This window comes from Tamandua tetradactyla, chromosome 26, assembly GCF_023851605.1.
Source record: "Tamandua tetradactyla isolate mTamTet1 chromosome 26, mTamTet1.pri, whole genome shotgun sequence".
NCBI lineage: Eukaryota > Metazoa > Chordata > Mammalia > Pilosa > Myrmecophagidae > Tamandua > Tamandua tetradactyla.
In genome coordinates, this window is record NC_135352.1 from 29,558,473 (window position 1) to 29,579,489 (window position 21,017).

The following is a 21,017-nucleotide window of genomic DNA, read 5'->3' on the forward strand; positions in this document are numbered from 1 at the left end:
AGAAACAAGAGGCCTGGAGAGAAAGTCAGCAGATGCCACCATGCTCACCACGTGCCCCTCCAGTTGAGAGAGAAATGCAAGGCCGTCATCGGCCTTCCTGAACTAAGGTATATTTCCCTGGATGCCTTAGACTGGACATTTCTATAGACTTGTCTTAATTGGGACATTTTTCTTAGCCTTAGAACTGTAAACTAGAAACTTATTAAATTCCCCTTTTTAAAAGCCATTCCATTTCTGGTATGTTGCATTCCAGCAGCTAGCAAACTAGAACACAGGAGAATCGTGGACATCATCAGCCTATCATCAATGAAGGTATTCTCTTGATGATGCCTTACTGTGGACATTTTATGGCCTTGGAACTGTACATTTGTAACCTAATAAATCCTCATTGAAAAAGCCAACCTATTTCTGGTATATTGCATTCCCGCAATATTAGCAAACTGAAACAGAGTTATTTTTTTCTTAAATATTTTGTGGAATTTGTCTGAAATATTATGGGCCTGGAGTTTCCTTTCTGAGATTTTTTTGATAGTAAATTCAACTTCTTTACTAGGTTTAGACTTTCTATTTCATGCTGTGTCAATTTTTGTAAGGTTTTCAAGGATTTTGTCCAATTTCATCTAAATTATTGAATTTGCTGACACAAAGTTGTTCATAGTATTCCCTTATTATTCTTTTACTATCTATAAGATCTGTAGTGATAAGACTTCTTTCATTGCTGATTTTGCTGATTTGTGCTCTCTGTCTCTCTTTGTCTCTTTTGACCAATCTAGCTTGGGGATTTTTCAATGCTGTTGAACTTTTCAAAGACTCACCTTTTGAACTTTGATCATTTTCTCTATTTTTGTCTATTTTCTATTCATTGATTTTTGCTTTTATCTTAATTATTTTCTTCTTCCTAATTACTTTGGGTTAAATTTGCCTTTTTGACCTAGCTTCTTATGTTGAAGCCATAAGTCATTAACTTTATAACTTTCTTCTTAAAATTCCCTCTAAGCACTTCTTTAGTTGTGTCTCATAAATTTTTATATGCTGAATTTTGATTATCATTTATATATTTTCTAACATTAGTTGTGACTTCTTTTTCAACCAATGAATTATTTAGAAATGTATTATAAATTTCCTAGAAATATTATTAGAACTCACTTCTAATTTCATTCCCTTGTGGTTAGGGAGCTGTATGATTTTGAAACTTTTAACTATTTGAAAGTTGTGTTATGGCCCAGCATATGATTTATCTTAATTAACATACCATGTGCACTTAAAAGAATGCATACTGTGAAATTATTAGCTGTACTATTCTATAAATATCAGATAGGTCAATGTAGTTAATAATATTATTAAGAACATTTATATCTTTACTGAGTTTTTAAGTCTAGCTGTTCTATTAGTTGCCAAGAGAGAGTGTTAAGTTCTCAAATATGATTGTGAAATTACCTATTTCTCCCTTAATACTGTCATAAACTTTTTTTTTCTTTATTTGCATGGGCAGGCACTGGGAATTGAACCTGGGTGTCTGGCATGACAGGCAAGAACTCTGCCTGCTGAGCCACCGTGGCCCATAAACTTTTGCTTTATACATTTTTATTTTATGTCTTCCTGATACATTGACTATTATTCAACATCCCTCTTATTTCTGGTAATGCTCTTTGTCTTGAAGTCCATTTTATCTGATATTAATATACCCACTCTACCCTTTCCTGCTTTCTGTTTGCATGGCATATATAGATATATATTCTGCATGGCATATTTTTTCCCATTCATTTTTCTTTCAACTTATCTGTGTCTCTATATTTAAAGTGAGTTACTTGTGGATAGCCTGTAGTTGGATCTTGTTTTTATTATTATTTTTAATTCATTTAGTCAATCTTTGTCTTTTAATTGCTGCGTTTGGTCATTAACATATAATGTAATTATAAATAATTGGATTATTATTTGTTTTGTTTGTTCTGCTTTGTATTCCCATTCACTCTTTTCTGCCTTCTTTTGCATATCTTTTAGCTTTCCATTTTAATTTATCTATTGGGTTTCTTTTTTTAATCTATCCCTCTCTGCATTTTTTAAGTGGCTCCTTTAGGGATTGAAATATACATCCTTAACTTTTCATAGTTATACTTAGAATTGAGTGTTGTAACATTTCATTTAAAGTGTAGAAACCTTGGCAACCACGTACCTCTGTTTACCACCAGCCCTCTCCAAATCCTTTAGGCCAAAGGTCAGCAAACTTTTCTCTAAAGGTCAGACAGTAAATATTTCAGACTTCGTGAACCACACACTGGCTCTATTACATATTCTTCTCCACACAATTTTTTTTTAAGCAACACTTTAAAAATGGAAAAACAATTCTTAGATTAGGGTCATAAAAAAAAATTATGGGCTGGATTTGGACAGTGAGCCATAATTTACCAATCTTTCTTTATTCTATAGTTTTTATTCGCTCTACATCTATATAATATATATCCCAGAAATTAGTTATGCTTTTTGCTTTAAGAAGTAATATGTATTTTTGAGAAATTACGAGGACAAATAATCTTTTATACTTATCAAGATATAAACTATTCTTTATGCTTTCCATTTCTTCCTGAAGATCTGAGTTTCCATGTAATATAATTTCCTTTCGCTTGAAGAACTTACTTTAGCATATCCTTTTGTACAGGTCTGCTAGCAATGGTGTCTCTTAGTTTCCTTTTATCAAAAGTTGTCTTTATTTTGCTTTCATTCTAGAGTGACCTTTTCACTGGATATAGAATTTTTTTTTTTTATGCTATGCAGTGGGGGTCACATTCATTCTTCTCCATGTGACTATTCCATGATCACAGCTCCATTTGTTGAATCTATCTATCTATCTATCTATCTATCTATCTATCTATCTATCTATCTATCTATCTATCCATCTATCTACTTATATCTATCCATCTAGCCAGCTAGCTATTCATTATTATTTTTTTTTGGAGGGCATGGGCCAGGAATCAAACCTGAGTCATGGCAGGTGAGAATTCTACTACTGAACTACCCATACACCTGGATATAGAATTTTGAATTGAAATTTTTTTCCTTTCAGGATTTTGAAGGTGCTTTTCCACTGTCTTTCAACCTCTGTTGTTTCTGATGAGTGGTCAGCGATTATGTGAATCCTTGCTTTCCCATATGCCATTTTCCCTCTGCTTTTAAGGATTACTCTTTGTCTCCAGTTAACAACAATTAGCTATATTATGTCTAGCATGGCTTTCTTCAGATTTATTCTTCTTGATTTGTTGCTTTCCTTGAATCACGGAATTCATGTCTTTTGCCAGATGTGGGACAGTTTCAGCCATTATTTCTTCAAATTGTTTGGCTCCATTCTCTTTTTCCTTTCCTGTTTTAGTTTCTGAGGTTACTCAAAGCAATATGTGAAATGATTCAACTTAAGCTGCGGGAATTTACTGGCTTATGGTTAGAGACCAGGAAAATGTCCAAATCAAGGCATTATCAAGTCGATGCTTTCTTCCTGTAGACTCGCTGCTGGTGATCCTTAGCTCCTCTGCCACATGGCATGGCCCGTGGCAGCATCTGCTGGTCTGTCCTTTCTCTTCTGGGTTCTGTGGCTTTCAGCATCTTGCTTCCATGGTTTTCTCTCTCTCTGTTTATAAAGGACTCCAGTGAGAGGATTAAGTCTCATTCTGAATGAGGTGGATCACACCTTAAATAAAGTAGCCTCATCAAAAGATGTTACACACAATGGTTCTCATCCACAGGAGTGGATTAGATTTGAGAGCCTGTTTTTCTGGGATACATACAGCTTTATAGCAGCAAAATGTTCAGTCTCTTGATATTGTCAATTTGGTCCCCAAATGTCTGATTATTTTTCAATCTTTTTTCTTTCTTAAGTTCAATAATTTAGTCCTCTGTCATCTACATTCTGCTATTAAGTTCATCCAATGAACTTTTTTTTGTTTCAGCTATTACAGTTTCTTTGGTGTCAGATATTAGACCTTTATTTTGTTTCATATATCACACTTTTCTTTTTCTTTTCAGATATTATTTTTCCCCTAGAATTTCGTTTGGCTTCTTTCTATAGTTTCTATTTCTCTTCTGAGATTTTCTATTTTTTCATTCAGTGTGAAAATATATGGCATAGTTGCCATAATTGCTTATTATTAGGATCCCTGTTTGGCAATTTAAGCATTTTGTTTATCTCAGAATGGTCCTTTTCTCCTGAAAATGGGTTATACATTCTTATTTTTTGGCACATTGAGTAGTATTGGATTGTGTCTTGAACACTGTCAATGTTATGTTGTGGAGACTCTGATTCTGTTATAAAACTCTAAAGAGTGTTGATTTTTGTTGTTATTTTTATATTAGCAGAAAATTAGCTTGCTTTGGATTCAATTCTGTTTTTTGGGTGGCAGGTGAATTCTCAGTTAGTACTTAGTTATGCTGCTTTATAAATTTGCCCTTATCGTGTGTTGTTCAGAGGTCAGCCAGAAAGCTGGGCATAGTCATACACAGAAACAGAATTCCCCTTCACTGAATATCCCATTTCTGGCATTCTCCTCTCAATTTCCAGTGGCTGTGTTTGTTTCAAAATCTATCTACTATATATTAAGACCAGAAAATTGCAGGTTTTCTGTTGGAGGTTTGTTAAGATGTTCAACTGTTCTAGTTTGCTAAGCTGCTGGAATGCAATATACCAGAAATGGAAAGGTTTTTATAAAGGGAATTTAATAAGGTTACAAATTTACAGTTTTAAGCCTATAAAAATGTCTAAACTAAGGCATCCATGAAACGATACCTTGATTCAAGAAAAGCGAATGGGTCTGGAATAGCTCTGTCAGCTGGGAAGTCTTGTGGCTGGCATCTGCTGCTCCCTTGCTCCTGGGTTCCAGTTGCTTTCAGCCTCTGTTCCTCTGAGGATTCCTTGCTTTGCTTCTCTGGGGCTGGCTTTCATTTTTTGGCTTCCCTTGGCTCTCTCCAGGTTCTGGTTTGCTTAACATCTCATGGGAAGGTACACAGCAACACCTGCTGGGCTCCAAGCCTCTCTAAACATCCGTGTCTCTGCTCTCCCTACAGGCTCTGAAGTTTGTGTTGGCTCTCTCTGTTAGCTCTGTCATTTCAGTCATTTCTGACTCTCTCTAAAATGTTTTCTCTTTTAAAGGATTCCAGTAAAGTAGTCAAGACCCACCTGGAATGGGTGGAATCACATCTCCGTTCAATCCAAACGTCACACTCACAGTTGGCTGTGCCACATCTCTGTGGATATAATCTAATAAAAAATTCCCAACCTGCAGTATTGAAATAGGATTAAAAGAAATTGCTGCCTCTACAAGATTGAGTCATGATTAAAACACAGCTTTTCTGGTGTACATAATATTTTCAAACCTGTATACCAACCATTCTGGTTTGCCAGAACTGAGAGGTTTCTTGGGACATGTAACTTTCAGTGCTGAAGTAGAAGCAATCCTGGGAAAACTCAGTTAGTAGGTCACTATTTTTAGCCATGCTGTAGGTTGCAGACTGCGACTTGCCCTCAGGATAGAAGACATGAAAATAAAAAATTCATCCAGTGCCATTCTTTTCTTCCAGAATATGCCTCTTTTTTATCACTTCCCAGTGTCTCCAAGTAACATTTTCTGTTTTGTCCAGAGTTTAGAGCCATTTTCCGTGGAAGAGTTGACCCACTAGAGGGTACCTCCAACATCACCGGAAGCAAACCTTCAGTCACTATTACCTAACTTGCTGCAAACCCTATTCCATGTGCTATTCCAGATCGGTTTCCTTATCGTTCCCTATTGGCACTCGTTTCTCTCTCTCCTGAGCCATCCTCCAAGCATCCAGTCTTATGAATGTACCTCTTCCAGGTGCTCCCTGAAATCCCCCCCACACAAGGCAGATTTGGAATGGATCAGTTGTTGACACCAGTCAACATCAGGAAGCAGGTGGTGCCCAGTGTGACCAGGCTTTGTTCTGTCTGTGACCTCATTTGATCCTCATCAAGTCTGCAAAATAGGCCTTGTCCTCTCCACACCACAGATAAGAAGCCTAAGAGTCAATGAAGTTATTGTCCAAGATCCCATAGCTGGTCTTATGGAAGAAATATAAAACAAACCTACGTGTCTAATTCTGTGTTTCTCTTCTGATCTGTTCTTAGCACACATCAGAGAACAGTGTTTCTAATTCGTGGTACACTGACTTTTATCTTACTTGACATTAAATTAATACTGATTGCTCCACTATTGCTGGCACTGACACCTCATTTTCCATATGGGGGCTTTTGTGTCACAAGCACAAAGACTGAGGCTGTTTAATGCCCAAGTCTTTCTGGTGATGGGTCAGTGTGGTAGTTAGATTCAGTTATCAACTTGGCCAGGTGAACGTGCCTAGTTCTGTTGCTGTGGACATGAGCCAATAGTACGTGAACCTCATCTGTTGCTGATTACATCTGCAGTCGGCTAGGAGGCATGCCTGCTGCAATGAATGATGTTTGAGTTAATTGGCTGGTGCTTAAATGAGAGAGCTCATTTAAGCACCAGCCAATTAACGTAGCACAGCCCAAGCAGCTTAACACACCTCATCGCAGCACTCACAGCTCAGCCCAGGGTTTTGGAGACGGAGAAAGAAATCACCCCAGGGAAAGTTGTTGGAACCCAGAGGCCTGGAGAGAAGGCCAGCAGAGACGATCCTGTGCCTTCCCACGTAAGAAAGAACCTCACTTGAAGGTTAGCTGCCTTTCCTCTGAAGAACTAACAAAATAAACCCCATTTTATTAAAAGCCAATCTGTCTCTGGTGTGTTGCATTCTGGCAGCTGGCAAACTAGAACAGTCAGTAATCACCTTAGAGAGGACACATGAATTTCTAGGAAATGCAAAAATCAAACACTTGACCAAAAATTCCCCACACCTACCATGTGCAAAACTTGTGTGGTAGGCAAAAGCCATTTTTTTTTAAGGCAGCCAGCTAAATCACCTTATATACATAAAGAGAAGAAGAGGTTTTCTGGGGGTGGGTGAGTAGCTTACCAGGAGAAGTTAGAGAAAGAAGATGTTTTACTGTGAAAGTCTCTCAAGTGAGATGTCATGCTGGTTAATTCTACAGTTTTTTCTCATCTCAGTGGCAGGTAGAATATGTTCAGAGGAACCTTGAGAATTTGCCCCAAGGAAATGAGTAAATGTGAAACTGGTACATTTTAAAAAGGTCTGCTGCTGAAGCAAAGCTCCATGGGAGGGAACACATGCTAACTTTGATTTCCAGATTCCAGTTAAAATCATGCTCACTTGGTCTGGCTTTATTGCAAAATTCCATTATGAACATTTTCAAATGAACAGAAAGAAGTTGAAAGAATTGTATAGTAAACACTATCTACTTACTACCTTGGTTCTATCATTAACATTTTAATATATATGCTTTATCTCATATCCCTCTACTATGCATCCCTCTATTTACTGGATTGATTTATCTTATTCTTATGCATTTTAGAAAGCAAATTACAGACATCAATAAGTTTTTTAGTTCAAGTCTTCTTTCTGCTCAGGTCACACAGAGTGTAAGTCTTTGCTTTTGCTTCATCTCTGCTTGTCTGTGTCTCGGGGCTGATTTTGCTCATAAAGGGGTGATCCTGGCTTCTTCCTATTTGGTTCCCCTGCGCAGCCTCTCTGCACCCATGAATCTGTAGCATTGCCCATCACTTCCATGAGCATTTCCACCTCTTCCAGGGAGGTGGGGAAGTGTGGCCATGCAGAAGGGTCTCCTGCCTTCTGGGAGGTTACCTACAATGCTGGGAGGTCAGGGGCAGCAGCTGCACAATGCCAACCAACCCCTCTCTTCTAACATATACACACACACACAGCACACCTCATGACAACTGGAAAACCAGTAATTTGGCCACACTTGTGCATTTTTCAGAAATCCCCCAAAGTGTTTCCTGATATCGATGATGGCAACCTCCATCACTGGTGTTAGGGAGGAAGCCGTCAGGACGATTTGATTAATAAAGATATTCTTATGCATCTTGTACTAAAAATAGTCATCAAAAGCAAAATCAGAACAAAGAATTGAAGTATACTATGAAAAAACTTTCTTTTCGGGTTGATCATTTGATTTTTATTTGGATGCTCTCTGTTTCATTTTTTTTTCTCATCTTGGAGTCACTGCTCTCAGAAGGATAGCTGAAAACCTTCACACTGCCATGCACCACTTCCCTCATTTTCTCTGGCTATACTTTTCTTTCCAATTCTTCTTTGTGGGCTTTTAAGCTCCGTCTCTTCTGTGGCCTCAATTCCATCATTTGTCCTACAACATTTCTTTTATTGTACTTATCTTATTCTGAAATGTTCACTGTCCAACTGTCTCACGCTTTTTAAAATCTCCGAAGCATTAATAAGCAGTAGCCCTTCCTTTCCCCTCCAGCTCTCGTCTTTACGTGGAGCCAGGAGTATCTTCCCTGCACACTTAGCTTGGAGCTAAAGATAGAACTGAGAGCTCTTTGCTCCTGATTTATTTCTTTCTACGGGACCAACCCACATATCTCAACTATTTCATATTTCAGTTCCCAAAAACTAAGCATGGCCAGCACTTCCACAATAAAAGAATCCTTCATCAGAAATAACCTTTTTCTCCCAGAGACATTTGCCAGGAGATATCTTTTTTTTAAAGGAAATGTAAGCAACATTTAATAAGGAAGAAAATCTCATCTCTCCTCATAGATTTCACTCATTTCTCTTTTCTTCTCATTCATTTCCTGCTAGTTAGAAGAGGCATATCCAACACACACTCCACCTCCACTTTGATGATAGCAAAATGCCAATTAACAAAAAGCGTAAATATTCTCTAAATATTCAATAATATCTAAACAGCTTATAACTTTATTCTACTCTTAATATGTGATGGTTTTGTGAGTTGGTGCATCTTCTTATTGAATTATTAAGCAAAAGCTTTATGTAAAAACATCAAAGCATCCTTTATCTCATTCTTCCTCAGCCACAGGGCACACCAACCTTGCAAAACTCTTCTGAGGATACCAAGGCCATGGATTCATTCTTGCTGCCCATTCATCAAAAGTGCCCCCAGCTAGGGTGGCCTCTCAGCAGTCACTTGCAAACAAGGCTTCCCTGTGGGGTGAAGGTTCCTCTTTCTAGTTCTGAACTGAATACAATTAGGTTTTCTACAGTTCACTTACTACAGTTCATCCTAGCATCTTGATGCTCTGTTGAGAGAATCCAAAACTGGGTAAATGTTTTGGTTTACAAGCCTGGGATAAATAGTAGAGTTTCCTCTTCTGGGATGTTAGATAAAGGGGAAGTTTGGCAAGTGTTCTGTGAATTGAGTCTGGGAAATTCAGTCCTTAATTCTGTTTTCCTTGGTTATACTCTAGTCTGGTTAATGGAAATGACCTGACCTGCTATGTTTGTAAGGTTTAGCTTTTGAAGTACAAGTGTCTTAAATATGTCTAATCTCTGTGGTTGGTCCTGGAAGGTTCTATGTTAATCCCATTTCTGCCATTGCATGATTTTCTCATTTACTTACACTATCATTTCTAGGATGCTGTATCTTGGCATCTAATTATCTTTAAAAGGTTGTTATTTCCAACATTTTTCTTTCTGTTTTTCTAATTTTAGGCTTCTGATGAGAAGTTATACACTCCAAACGACTTGGACTGTATTTATAATAAGGCAATGCTTTTATAAGGCCTTAATGTATTTATTTTAAACAGATTTTCCCACATCAGAGTTTCTTTAATCACCTGTGCTGATTGAGCTGCCCCCACAAACCTAACCCCATGCTGTGCATTAAGAGGTACTACTGCCATTGAGGTTGGCCTCTGTTCTGGTGAGCGACTGCTGCACCCACCACCCCAAAATTTAGCAACGCAAAAAAACAATTTATTTTTATCTCTCATGGTTGAGTGACATGTCTGGGTTCAGCTGGGTGATGCTCACTTGGGGCGTCCTAGGCACTTGGAATCAGATAGCGACTGGGTGCGGCGTCACCTGAAGGCTTGAGTGAGCTGGACGTCTGTGCCAGTTTGAAAGGATTTATGTGCCCTGGAAAAGCCTTAAATGTCTTAATCCTAATCCAATCATGCAAAGGCAGCCGTTTCTTTTAAACCCTATTCAGTACTCCATGTTGGAAACTTGATTAGGTTATCTCCACGGAGATGTGACACATCCGATTGTAGGTATTAACCTTTCCTTAGAGGGAGATGTGACTCCACCTATTCCAGGTGGGTCTTGATTAGTTTCCTGGAATCCTTTAAAAGAGAAAGCATATTGGAGACAGCCACCAGAAGCAGCAGAGCTACGAGAACTACCAGAGCTCACGCAGCCAGAGACCTTTGGAGATAAAGAAGGAAAACATCCCTGGGAGAGCTTCATGAAGGAAGGAGCCTGAAGAGGAAGCTAGTAGATGTCAACATGCTTGCCTTGTGCCTTTCAGGTTGAGAGAGAAACCCTGAATGTCACTGGCCTTCTTGAACCAAGGTATCTTTCCCTGGATGCTTTAGATTGAACACTTTTATAACCTTGCTTTAATTGGGACATTTTCATAGCCTTGGAACTGTAAACTTGTAACTTATTTAATTCCCCTTTTTAAAAAGCCATTGCAGTTCTGGCATATTGCATTCTGGCAGCTAGCAAACTAGAACACCATCCAAGAAGGCTTCTTTCCTCACCAGGCCGGTGTCTAGGCTAGGATGGTGGGCACAGAGGGAGGCTCTGGGTACCTCTCCACACTCTCCACGGCTTGCCTGGGCTTTCCCAAAGCAAGCTGTCTGACACAGGACGGCAGAAATTGTAAGCCTTCTTTTTCTCTCCACTTGGAAGCCACATGGTACCAATAACGATGCATTCTGCTGGTTATGAGAGGATCACGGGGCCAACCCACATTCCAGGGAAAAAAGCATGGGCTGCAGGAGGTGTGGTGTCTGGGGGCACCATTTTTGGAGTTTAGCTATTACATCTTGGAAAAGATGATTCCCAGGTGACTGTGTACCTACTGCTGTATGTCAAGTGTATTGTCATATTGTAAAGAGGATTAAGAAGAGTTAAAGCCATGTATTCCAGTCCAGTCTTCCTGGGAATGTCTATTATTAATAGTAAAATGCTATTAATAGTTTAATATATTTATTAATACCAATATTAATAGTTTTTATTAACAGTAAAAATAGTAATATTTGTCATTCAGGGAGCAATTGCTCTATCTCCTACCAGAGATATCTACCAGAGATAGAGTCGAGCAAAAACAAATTAAAAATTCCTGCTCTCACAGAGCTGGCATTCTCATGGAGCAGAAAGACAATAGGTAAAAAGGAAAATATACAGCATGTTAGATGGTGATCAATGCTATTGAAAAAAATCAAGGCTCTTTCTCCGCTGGCGCTCCCGCCGCCATCCAGCCCTCCTCTTCCTCTTTCTCCGCCGACGGCACTCCCGCCACCATCCAGCCCTCCTCTTCCTCTTTCTCCGCCGGCGGCGCTCTCGCTGCCATCCAGCCCTCCTCTTCCCCCTTCTCCGCCGGCGCTCTCGCCGCCATCTAGCCCTCCTCTTCCCCTTTCTCTGCCGGCGCTCCCACCAATATCTAGCCCTCCTCTTCCTCTTTCTCTGCCGGCGCTCCCGCTGCCATCTAGCCCTCCTCTTCCTCTTTCTCCGCCAGTGGCGCTCCCGCCGCCATCTTGCCCTTCTTTTCCCCTTCTGCTCCGGTGGCGCTCCATCCACCATCTTATCCTTCCCTTTCTCCTCCTACTCCAGCGGCTCTCCAACCACCACCGTGTCCTCTTCCACCTTCACTGGCTCCTCTGCCACCGTCCTCGACAGCCTTGCCATCCTCACCTTTCCTCCTCCACAACAGCTACAAGGGGAGTAGAAACAATACAGAGCAGCTCCTGGAGCCACGACAGAGATAAAAAAGACAGCGTACCCCATCCTGGAATGGCTGACTGTCTGGGAGAACCAGCTCCGGTGAGATCGCCGAGGGGCGCGGGTTTTCCCGGGCGGGGTGGCAAGTGGCTGGAGTCCCTCCCTTCCTCCTTCCTGGGCCAGCTGGCAGAATTGGGCAGGCGGTCCCCTCAAGCCGCGGCAGTTGGCGCCCCCACCACGCGAGGCCCCCCGGACCAACTGAGAGAATTGGATCGGAAATCCCCAGACCGCGGAGAACGGTGACCGGGGGGGTCCCTTCCAAACAGGTGACTCCCCGGTCCGACTGGGAACGGTGCACTCTCCCAGGCTGCGGCGGCTGGCGCCCTCCTGCTATGCTTGGGGCCCCGGGCCGACTAGGAAATTCGGATGGGTGCTCTCCCGGGCTCTGGCGGCCGGCGACCCTCCCCGCGTTCGGACCCCCGGGCCAGCTGGTACCCTCCCAAGCCGCTTCGGCTGGTGAACCTCCCCCACGGCGAGAGTTTTCCAAAGTTAAAGGACCCACAGCACCTTTTACTGGTGCGACCCGCAGACAAACGTGTGCCACGAGTGCCACCTACTGGACAGGATAAGAAAAACAGAACCCAGAGATTTCACAGAAAAATCTTTCAACCTGTTGGGTCCAACACCCAGGGAAATCTGACTAAATGCCCAGACGCCAGCACAAGATAACGGATCATGCTCAGAAAATTGAAAATATGGCCCAGTCAAAGGGACAAACCAATAGTTCAAAGGAGATACAGGAGCTGAGACAACTAATGCTGAATATACGAACAGAAATGGAAAACCTCTTCAAAAACGAAATCGATAAATTGAGGGAGGACATGAAGAAGACATGGGCTGAACAAAAAGAAGAAATAGAAAAACTGAAAAAACAAATCACAGAGCGTATGTAAGTGAAGGATAAAGTAGAAAAGATGGAAAAAACAATGGATACCTACAATGATAGATTTAAAGAGACAGAAGATAGAATTAGTGATTTGGAGGATGGAACATCTGAATTCCAAAAAGAAACAGAAACTATAGGGAAAAGAATGGAAAAATTTGAACAGGGGATCAGGGAACTCAAGGACAATATGAACCGCACAAATATACGTGTTGTGGGTGTCCCAGAAGGAGAAGAGAAGGGAAAAGGAGGAGAAAAACTAATGGAAGAAATTATCACTGAAAATTTCCCAACTCTTATGAAAGACCTAAAATTACAGATCCAAGAAGTGCAGCACACCCCAAAGAGATTAGACCCAAATAGGCGTTCTCCAAGACACTTACTAGTTAGAATGTCAGAGGTCAAAGAGAAAGAGAGGATCTTGAAAGCAGCAAGAGAAAAACAATCCATCACATACAAGGGAAACCCAATAAGACTATGTGTAGATTTCTCAGCAGAAACCATGGAAGCTAGAAGACAGTGGGATGATATATTTAAATTACTAAAAGAGAAAAACTGCCAACCAAGACTCTTATATCCAGCAAAATTGTCCTTCAAAAATGAAGGGGAAATTAAAACACTTATAGACAAAAAGTCACTGAGAGAATTTGTGATCAAGAGACCAGCTCTGCAAGAAATACTAAAGGGAGCACTAGAGTCAGATACGAAAAGACAGAAGAGAGAGGTATGGAGAAAAGTGTAGAAAGAAGAAAAGTCAGATATGATATATATAATACAAAAGGCAAAATGGTAGAGGAAAATGTTATCCAAACAGTAATAACACTAAATGTTAATGGACTGAATTCCCCAATCAAAAGACATAGACTGGCAGAATGGATTAAAAAACAGGATCCTTCTATATGCTGTCTACAGGAAACACATCTTAGACCCAAAGATAAACATAGGTTGAAAGTGAAAGGTTGGGAAAAGATATTTCATGCAAATTACAACCAGAAAAGAGCAGGAGTAGCTATACTAATATCCAACAAATTAGACTTCAAATGTAAAACAGTTAAAAGAGACAAAGAAGGACACTATATACTAATAAAAGGAACAATTAAACAAGAAGACATAACAATCATAAATATTTATGCACCGAACCAGAATGCCCCAAAATACGTGAGGAATACACTGCAAACACTGAAAAGGGAAATAGACTCATATACCATAATAGTTGGTGACTTCAATTCACCACTCTCATCAATGGACAGAACATCTAGACAGAGGATCAAAAAAGAAATAGAGAATCTGAATATTACTATAAATGAGCTAGACTTAACAGACATTTATAGGACATTAAATCCCACAACAGCAGGATACACCTTTTTCTCAAGTGCTCATGGATCATTCTCAAAGATCGACCATATGCTGGGTCACAAAGCAAGTCTTAACAAATTTAAAAAGATTGAAATCATACACAACACTTTCTCGGATCATAAAGGAATGAAGTTGGAAATCAATAATAGACGGAGTGCCAGAAAATTCACAAATAAGTGGAGGCTCAACAACACTCTTAAACAACGAGTGGGTCAAGGAAGAAATTGCAAGAGAAATTAGTAAATACCTCGAGGTGAATGAAAATGAAAACACAACATATCAAAACTTATGGGATCCAGCAAAGGCAGTGCTAAGAGGGAAATTTATTGCCCTAAATGCCTATATCAGAAAAGAAGAAAAGGCAAAAATTCAGGAATTAACTGTCCACTTGGAAGAACTGGAGAAAGACCAGCAAACTAATCCCAAAGCAAGCAAAAGGAAAGAAATAACAAAGATTAGAGCAGAAATAAATGAAATTGAAAACATGAAAACAATAGAGAAAATCAATAAGACCAGAAGTTGGTTCTATGAGAAAATCAATAAGATTGATGGGCCCTTATCAAGATTGACAAAAAGAAGAAGAGAGAGGATGCAAATAAATAAGATCAGAAATGGAAGAGGAGACATAACTACTGACCTCACAGAAATAAAGGAGGTAATAACAGGATACTATGAACAACTTTACGCTAATAAATACAACAATTTAGATGAAATGGATGGGTTCCTGGAAAGACATGAACAACCGACTTTGACTCAAGAAGACATAGATGACCTCAACAAACCAATCACAAGTAAAGAAATTGAATTAGTCATTCAAAAGCTTCCTAAAAAGAAAAGTCCAGGACCAGACGGCTTCACATCTGAATTCTATCAAACATTCCAGAAAGAATTAGTCCCAACTCTCCTCAAACTCTTCAAAAAAATTGAAGTGGAGGGAAAACTACCTAATTCATTCTATGAAGCCAACATCACCCTCATACCAAAACCAGGCAAAGATATTACAAGAAAAGAAAACTACAGACCAATCTCTCTAATGAATATAGATGCAAAAATCCTCAATAAAATTCTAGCAAATCGTATCCAACAACACATTAAAAGAATTATACATCATGACCAAGTAGGATTCATCCCAGGTATGCAAGGATGGTTCAACATAAGAAAATCAATTAATGTAATACACCATATCAACAAATCAAATCAGAAAAATCACATGATCATCTCAATTGATGCAGAGAAGGCATTTGACAAGATTCAACATTTTTTCCTGTTGAAAACACTTCAAAGGATGGGAATACAAGGGAACTTCCTTAAAATGATAGAGGGAATATATGAAAAACCCACAGCTAATATCATCCTCAATGGGGAAAAATTGAAAACTTTCCCCCTAAGATCAGGAACAAGACAAAGATGTCCACTATCACCACTATTATTCAACATTGTGTTAGAAGTTCTAGCCAGAGCAATTAGATAAGAAAAAGAAATACAAGGCATCAAAATTGGAGAGGAAGAAGTAAAACTATCACTGTTTGCAGACGATATAATACTATACGTCGAAAACCTGGAAAAATCCACAACAAAACTACTAGAGCTAATAAATGAGTACAGCAAAGTAGCAGGTTACAAGATCAACATTCAAAAATCTGTACCATTTCTATACACTAGTAACGAACAAGCTGAGGGGGAAATCAAGAAAGGAATCCCATTTACAATTGCAACTAAAAGAATAAAATACCTAGGAATAAATTTAACTAAAGAGACAAAAAACCTATATAAAGAAAAGTACAAAAAAACTGTTAAAAGAAATCACAGAAGACCTAAATAGATGGAAGGGCATACTGTGTTCATGGATTGGAAGACTAAATATAGTTAAGATGTCAATCCTACCTAAATTGATTTACAGATTCAATGCAATACCAATCAAAATCCCAACAACTTATTTTTCAGAAATAGAAAAACCAATAAGCAAATTTATCTGGAAGGGCAGTGTGCCCCGAATTGCTCAAAACATCTTGAGGGGAAAAAAACGAAGCTGAAGGTCTCGCGCTGCCTGACTTTAAGGCATATTATGAAGCCACAATGGTCAAAACAGCATGGTATTGGCATAAAGATAGATATATCGACCAATGGAATCGAATAGAGTGCTCAGATATAGACCCTCTCATCTATGGACATTTGATCTTTGATAAGGCAGTCAAGCCAACTCACCTGGGACAGAACAGTCTCTTCAATAAATGGTGCCTAGAGAACTGGATATCCATATGCAAAAGAATGAAAGAAGACCCATCTCTCACACCCTATACAAAAGTTAACTCAAAATGGATCAAAGATCTAAACATTAGGTCTAAGACCATAAAACAGTTAGAGGAAAATGTAGGGAGATATCTTATGAAACTTACAATTGGAGGCGGTTTTATGGACCTTAAACCTAAAGCAAGAGCACCGAAGAAGGAAATAAATAAATGGGAGCTCCTCAAAATTAAACACTTTGTGCATCAAAGAACTTCATCAAGAAAGTAGAAAGACAGCCTACACAATGGGAATCAATATTTGGAAACGACATATCAGATAAAGGTCTAGTATCCAGAATTTATAAAGAGATTGTCCAACTCAACAACAAAAAGACAGCCAACCCAAGTACAAAATGGGAAAAAGACTTGAACAGACACCTACCAGAAGAGGAAATACAAATGGCCAAAAGGCACATGAAGAGATGCTCAATGTCCCTGGCCATTAGAGAAATGCAAATCAAAACCACAATGAGATATCATCTCACACCCACCAGAATGGCCATTATCAACAAAACAGAAAATGACAAGTGCCTGAGAGGATGCGGAGAAAGAGGCACACTTATCCACTGTTGGTGGGAATGTCAAATGGTGCAACCACTGTGGAAAGCAGTTTGGCGGTTCCTCAAAAAGCTGAATATAGAATTGCCATACGACCCAGCAATATCATTGCTGGGTATCTACTCAAAGGACTTAAGGGCAAAGACACAAACGGACATTTGCACACCAATGTTTATAGCAGCGTTATTTACAATTGCAAAGAGATGGAAACAGCCAAAATGTCCATCAACAGAAGAGTGGCTAAACAAACTGTGGTATATACATACGATGGAATACTATGCAGCTTTAAGACAGGATAAACTTATGAAGCATGTAATAACATGGATGGACCTAGAGAACATTATGCTGAGTGAGTCTAGCCAAAAACTAAAGGACAAATACTGTATGGTCCCACTGATGTGAACGGACATTCGAGAATAAACTTGGAATATGTCATTAGTAACAGAGTCCAGCAGGAGTTAGAAACAGGGTAAGATAATGGGTAATTGGAGCTGAAGGGATACAGACTGTGCAACAGGACTAGACACAAAAACTCAAAAATGGACAGCATAATAATACCTAATTGTAAAGTAATTATGTTAAAACACTGAATGAAACTGCATCTGAGCTATAGGTCTTTTTTTTTTTACTATTATTATTACTTTTATTTCTTTTCTCTATATTAACACTCTGTATCTTTTTCTGTTGTGTTGCTAGTTCTTCTAAACCGATGCAAATGTACTAAGAAACGATCATGCATCTATGTGATGATGTTAAGAATTACTGATTGCATATGTAGAATGGTATGATTTCTAAAAAAAAAAAAAAAAAGAAATCATTTGTTACTGAACCATATTGAAATTTGTCACAGAACTGAAAGATTGAAACCACTTTAGTGTGGGATGAGAGAAATGAGACAAAAAAAGTTTGAGTGGCTGAGAGATTTCAGAGTTGAGAGGTTATACTGGAGGTTATTCTTATGCATTATATGGATGGATATCCTTTTTTAGTTTATGTGTATTGGAGTGGCTAGAGGCAAGTACCTGAAACTGTTGAGTTATGTTCCAGTAGTTCTTGAAGGCAATTGTATAAAGATGTAATGTTTACAGTGTGACTGTGAGATTGTGGAAACTTTGTGTCTGGTGCTTCTTTTATCCAGGGTGTGGACAGATGAGTAAAAAATATGGATAAAAAAGTAAGTAAATGATATGAGGGACAAAGGGTAAAATAAATTGGGTGGATAGAAATACTAATGGTCAATGAGAGGGAGGGGTAAGATGTATGGTATGCATGAGTTTTTCTTTTTATTTCTTTTTCTAGAGTAATGCAAATGTTCTAAAAAAAATGATCATGGGGATGAATACACAATTATGTGATGATATTGTGAGCCAGTGATTGTACACCATGTCTGGAATGTATGTGTGAAGATCTCCCATTTAAGAAAAAAATATATATATATCTTTTTATATATATATATTAAAAGAAGTGGTGCTGGAAAAAAAAAATCAAGGAGAGGAAAGGATTTAGAAATGTGCACATGGAAGCCATGTTAAATAGGCTGATTAGGAAAGGCTGCCCTGATAAGGTGACAGTTGAGCAGAGACCTGAAGGTGGGGAGAGAGACATGGCCGTGGGGGGAGAGGACACTACAATGGGGAGGCCACCGTGGCTGGGCCTGTGAATGATGGGGACGTGATGGGGTTAGGGACAGGGGTGGGGGTGGGGATGGGGGCAGGGAGCCTGCGAGGCTCAGGCAAGACCTTTTCCTTAAGGAAGCTTTCCCGCTAGGAAGGTGGTTGGAAGGCTTTGGGTAGAGAAGTTAGTTGCTGAAATGGGCAAGGGTGGAAGCAGGGAAGCCAATTAGGAAGCTAGTGCAATAATCCAGGTGAGTGCCAAGGGCTTCTTGGACCTGGAAACTGGCCACAGAATGGGAGGTGGTGAGATGTGGTCACAACGCAGATACATGTCGAAGAGATAATCGAAAGGATTTGACGACAGATTGGATTTGGAGACAGGTTCTTGTCAAAGTCTTCCGAGATGTTTTGCTGTAAATGGGAAAAGGTGGAGGCTGGGAGGGGAATGTGGAGTCAAGAATTTTTAACATGGGATGAATGTTTGCTGCTGATGGGAATTATCTAAAAGTAGAAAGGGGGAAGCTGGTGACGCAGGAGAGAGAGGGACGAACTGCTGTCATGATGCCTGGAATGCATGGGGGGTGGATTTAGTATATAAGCAGGGGTTGGGGGAGTGGGGAGTGTCAGAGGGTGGCCTTAGGTAGGACAACACCTCCAGCTCATTCTGAGGAACAAGGAGAAGGAGGGAGTTCATGGGTAGGTGGGTGGATGTCAGGTGACACTTCTGGAACTTCTCTTTTGATAGTCTCCATGAGACCCACAGAAGAGGCCGTGGGAGCCTGCAGGGACACTGTTTGTGAAACAGCAGACCAAACGCAGGGGCGGGCAATGAATCAATGGGACAGGGAGGTGGGGCAACACCTGAGCCCACTGTAGAGTCCTGCCTAGGCTTTAAAGGGAGACCAGTGAAACATGGTTGTTTTTCTCCAGTCTTTTTCAGCTGTGTAGACACCGGTGTGGAGTTGGTGAAGGGTTGGGTTTACCCGGGGTGGGAGGTTGCCTGGTGAGTTCAAAGAAGGGAAGAAAAGGGCAAGGGGGGCAGGGCAGTATGCAAGGGAGTGCCTGTGGGGTCTCAGCTACTGAAGGAGAAAAGAGAGGGCTCATGAATAGGTGGGAGCTGTGAGTTGAGGGTTTGGGAAGTTCATAAATAAGGCCTTGAGGCCATCGAAGCTTTTCCGGCGCCTAATTAGCTTGGTATGGATTTCTCCTGTCCTACCATATTTATCAGCGTTATTGGTGTCCATTCATTTCTCAGCATCACCCACATGACCTTAGATATCGAGAAGACAGCTTCCATCCCTCATGTGCATAACTGTATCCACAGTCCTTAAAAACAATTCCCGGCACACACTGTTGGGAATTTGTTGGGTGAATGATGAATCCTCCCACCCTATGACTATGTATCCTTTCTCTTCTTCTCAGATGGGGAACTGAGGCTCTCTGAGACCCACTTGCTCTAGGTTGTGCAGCCAGCAAGGGCCAAACCCATCCAGCCCTTCCGACTTCCCGCCCTACACCTTTTCCACCACTCTGGCACCAAGGATGAGAATTCCAACTGCTGGCCCTCAAAAGCCAGCTAATGAACTTCTAATGAGAACGTTGCACTCCTTTTCTGCAGTCCTACAGATAGAGGGTAGACTGCTGCCTCCCGGCTTCCTAAATCTGGCGTGCATTCTGACCTTCAGTGAAAGAGAGCAAAGAATATGGACATTTGCGCAGGGTCTGATCTGAGAGGAAGTGACAGCCGAGATTGGTCTTAAACAATTTCAGGAGCTAACTCTGTGCCTGGCTATTGTCAGCTTGCTGCTCATGGCACTTTATCGCTACCGTATATGTGCCCGTAGGGGTTAACAATGGGGACATTTTTAAAGTCTAAAAATAAATGTCTAAAAAACAAAAACCAAACAAATAATGGGGATTGTCAAGCTATGATAACTTGTGCACAATTGAATCTTTTTCTGCATTTCAACGATTTGTTTTCAGTGGCCTGGCAACCAGCCCTGGAGCTCTGGTTTGACTTTTCCCTGTCCTCACCCCCAGAGCTCACCAGAATGTGGATGAGAGAGTCTGTCAGCAAAGTTATTAGAAACCACTTGTCCAGGGTTAGGTTTATCTTTGCATTGATTTGCTTTAGGTTTGGGCGTGCTGTTTGGTTCCCACACAGGCAAAGCCCTAAATCTTTCCTGTATGAGTCAGAGCACAAATAACCCAATCATCCATGAAAAATCCATTTACAAAAACAAGGAAAATACAATAATGCAGGAACTATATTGAAATTAATGAAAAACCGGAGACACTGCCCTTCAAATGTGGCTCAAGAGTCCAGTTATCAGGTCTGCTAACAACAACTTCTATATTTTCTCACTGGTCCCTATCACTAAGGATTTCTTGCCTTGCAAGAACAAAGCTCTACTATAATTAAGTCAAAGAATG

At 40.2% G+C, this 21,017-nt stretch overlaps 1 long non-coding RNA gene across 1 annotated transcript in view; it reads left to right on the forward strand.

The window, feature by feature from the left end:
* LOC143669985 (uncharacterized) overlaps positions 1 to 20,515 on the forward strand; it is a 58,953-nt gene extending 38,438 nt beyond the window's left edge. Inside the window, exon 3 of the long non-coding RNA XR_013169179.1 lies at positions 20,007 to 20,515. This is a non-coding gene — a long non-coding RNA (uncharacterized LOC143669985). The remainder of the gene's footprint in view (positions 1 to 20,006) is intronic.
* Positions 20,516 to 21,017: the final 502 nt, after the last annotated feature.